This window comes from Galeopterus variegatus, unplaced genomic scaffold (genome assembly GCF_000696425.1).
Source record: "Galeopterus variegatus unplaced genomic scaffold, G_variegatus-3.0.2 Scaffold4118, whole genome shotgun sequence".
Classification (NCBI taxonomy): domain Eukaryota; kingdom Metazoa; phylum Chordata; class Mammalia; order Dermoptera; family Cynocephalidae; genus Galeopterus; species Galeopterus variegatus.
Window position 1 is genome coordinate 114,925 of NW_007730229.1, and position 3,938 is coordinate 118,862.

Here is a 3,938-nt window from a genome sequence, read left to right on the forward strand (position 1 = left end):
AAAATGTGGTTTGTACATACAGTGGAATATTATTTGGCCTTAAAAAGCAATGAACTCCTGACACATGTCACAACATGGATGAACCTTGTGGACATCATGCTAAATGAAATAAGCCAGACACAAAAGGACACACACTGTATGAGTTCACTTATATGAGGTCCCTAGAGTCGTCAAACTTAGACAGACAGAAAGCAGAACGGAAGCTACTGGGGGCTGGTGGGAGGAAGAAATACAGAGTTAGTGTTTAACGTGCACAGAGCTTCTGCTTGGGATGAGAAACTTCTGGAAGTGAGCAGTGGTGATCTGTGTATAACACTGAGAAGGTACTTAGCACCACTGAATTGCACACCCAAAGTGGTGGAAATGATAACTTTTATGTTAAGCGTACTCTACTCCAACTAAAAAAAAAATGGTTTAAATAAAATTTTCTAAAAAGTCCCCGCCAGAGGACAGTGCTGCAGTGCTGGGTGAGCCAGGCCCAGGGCAGAAGAGGGTCCCGGGCAGGATGAGACCAGGTGGATGTGGCAGGGGCTGTCACCAGGGCCCCACCCTGCTCTCCCCCGGACTACTGAGGCCCCTAATACCGCACTGTTCGCTCACAAAAACTGATTGGCCTTGCTGTGGGTTAAATGTGTCCCCTAAAAGTTCATGTATTGGAAACTTTACCCCATTTGTTAACAGTGTTAAGAGGGTGGGAAATCTAATTACGGTATTTGAAAGGTGGGGCCTTTAAGAGGGGATTGGATTGTGAAGAGGTGTGGTTCTGACAGCTTCGTAAGGAGACCGAGGGGGCAGTCAGCTTGCTTGCTCAGCCCATTCTCACCAAGTGGCACCCTATGTTGCTGTAAACAGCCACCACCAAGAAAAAGGCCCTCATCACATGTATTCCCTCAACCTTGAACTTCCCAGCCTCCAATCTGTAAGAAATAAATTTTGTTCCTTTCTAAGTTACCCAGCTTCAGGTATTCTGTAATGAGCAACAGAAACAGACTAAAACAGGCCTGTTCCCTTGAAGGCCTTTCAAATTAGAGCCCCAGAGCGAAACAGCGCCTGCCTCTGGGCGTGGTTCTCACACTCGAGCAGGGCACAGTGCACAAGCCCAGAGGTTCTGATTACGCACCTGGGGTGGGGCCCAGGAATCTGCATTTCCAACAGAGCGTCAGGTGGTGCTGATGCCGTAGGTCCGGGGACTACACTTGGAGAACCTGGGCCTCGTGTGGGGAGGGGTCCCTATCCAAACACAGCTGTCCCCCACCCCAGATGGGAGAGAACACGTGCCTTCCAGATGCTCAGGGTGGAAGCGTGTGTCCTGCTGGGCAGCGCCAGTGTCTCCAGTCTACCAAGGTGTGAGGGCCCAGGGCACTGGCTCGGCCCTTTAGACACAGCAGAGATGGTGCGGGCACCGCTGCTTCCCAGACTGGAATGCGACAGAGCCAGGGTGACTGGGCGGGGGGTTTCTCCATCCATCTGCGAGACCCCTCACACTTCACCTCACTGCCTCACATGACCCTCACCTGCCTCTCATGTGATCCTCACCCTGACCCTGACCCTCACTTGACCCTGACCCTGACCCTCACCTGACCCTGACCCTCTCATCTGACCCTCACCCTGACCTTGACCCTCACCTCACCTTGACCCTCTCATCTGACCCTCACCCTGACCCTGACCCTCACATGACCCTGACCCTCACATGACCCTCTCCTGCCCCTCACACCTCTGCCCCATTGCAGCTCCACCAAGCTAGTGACCTCCCCACTCACTTTTGACTGCGTCCCTCCCTGAAAAGCTGAACCTGTCCTGGCCTCGACCTGTCCTGGACTCTGCCGAGGGCTCTGCCCAGGTTCTGCTCTTCTAAGATGCTTTGCCAAGGACACTAAACAACGTGTTTCTGGAACACTCCGAGCCACTTGGGACCCTGCGCTTGCACAAACCATGCCCTCTGCTTCACACATGCTTGGTCCTTTCACTAGGTCAGCGCCCACGGGTCCTTCAGGACGCCTCAGTATGACACCTCCCCCAGGAAGCCCTCCTGACTAGTGTGGGGCCACTCCTGTCATCTCCAGAGCTGATGGCCCGCACACCACGATGGAGGTGCATTTTCAGAGAACCTGGTTCTCCTGGGAATCCACACTGACTGCATAACCCTGAAAAATCTGAAGTTAACTTGTAGAAGTGGAAAACCTGATCTTGTTTTTCTGCTGGGCTGAACATTCCCTGTCCTGGGGGTCCTTAGCAACTTGATGACTAATTTAGCAATCCTGTTGGCATTTCTGCGCCCACTGACTGTGTGATTTTCAGCTGCTTTTCAAGCAACCTCTTTCGTCTTTCTGGGCACCTCATTAGTGTGTTGAATGAAACCTGACGTGTGTTTGCCTCCCATTTATGTGAGAATGATGTTTCTAACAATTTGGGAAAAGGATTACAACACCCACAAGGAGTGTGAGCTCCTGGGTGACAGTCACATTTTCTCTGATGCAGTGTGAGGCTCAAGAGTGCTCAGTAAATCAAGTTGGAAACAGCATCTTCCAAACCTTGTTTGTCCTGGTAGGAGAGTGACCTCAGGGCCTTTCGGGAGCTGGGCCGCCCACCCCGTCTCCTTCCTGCCTCGTTCTCTGGATGCTCTTCTTCCTGATTGTGTTAGAGAAAATAACCCTCCTTAACCGAAGATTGAAAATGGTTTCCTTTCAGAGCAAATCGATTTGGTCCAGACCACCGTAGGAAAATGAATGGCTTCTTTTGTGTGAAAATTCATCCCCAACCTTAGGCTTTTCCCCATGTGCAACCACACACTTTTGCCTCCTGAGGTTTCAGTGAGTCATCCCCAATTTTTGCATTAAAATCTCCACATGGCGCAAAAAGGGATTATTTTCAGGAAAATACATTTCAAGATAGGTCAGAGTTGGAGAGACTTCTTTAAAAAGTAATCAGGCCCTCAACTAAAGAAGGATTAGGTAGGGCAGATCTAGTTATACAAGTAATTTGCCTTTTTACCATACACCAGACGACAGAATATTTACAAGAAAAGTTAAAAAGTAATTTTTTTTTCCTTTTTGTCTTTTTTCGTGACCAGGATCGCAACCCTTGGTGTCGCGCACACACCGTGCTCAATCAGTGAGTGGATCGGTCTCTATATGGGATCCGAACCCTCGGCGGGAGCGCCGCTGTGCTCCCAAGCACTGTACTCTACCAAGTGCGCCACCGGGCCGGCCCGAAAAAGTAATTTTGAAAGACCTTCTCTCTCATGCTGGCTGGTGGGTTGGGTTCATTAGAGTGTGGCCTTGTAACATGCAGATCAAGGGTCTGGTTGCCTGTGACGGCCAACCACCAAAACAAATAAGTAAAGATCTTCCCTCTCAATAAAATCCTTCGTGCAACTGCCTGCTCTCACCCGAGTATCATCCCATTTTCCTTCCCTGTCGTGTTATCCTCACAGCATCAAAACAGAGCAGAAACATTTGGTCTGAGAACGGCGATGCAGACTGGCTGTGTTAATTTCATCCGCTGCTGTCTACTGTCCATCCATCCTGCTGGTGAATGACCGGGCAGGGACAGGGACCAAGCCCAATGGGACGCAGGAACTGGGCTGTGTCCTCAGGGCTCACACCTACCTCCTTGCTACTTGTTTTGGGATGTCTATAACTATTTGCATTTTCAAGACTATGGAGCCTGCTGGGGACATTGGGCCTCAGTCCCTCTTGGGACCTCAGGGAGAAGTGGGGGACATATTGGATTTCCCCACCCAAAGGCTTAAGAAGGATCTCTCAGGGCCAAGGGGCTGTCCACTCCACCCCTCGCCACCCAACACTCCCCCTGCCTCCCCAGGCAGGAGGTGGTAGGTGCTGGGCACATACACAGCCAGCCTATATGCAGGGCAGTGTCTGCTACCTCTACCTTTATTTTTTTATCTGTGTATTTTTTATCTGTGATTGCCTCTTTGT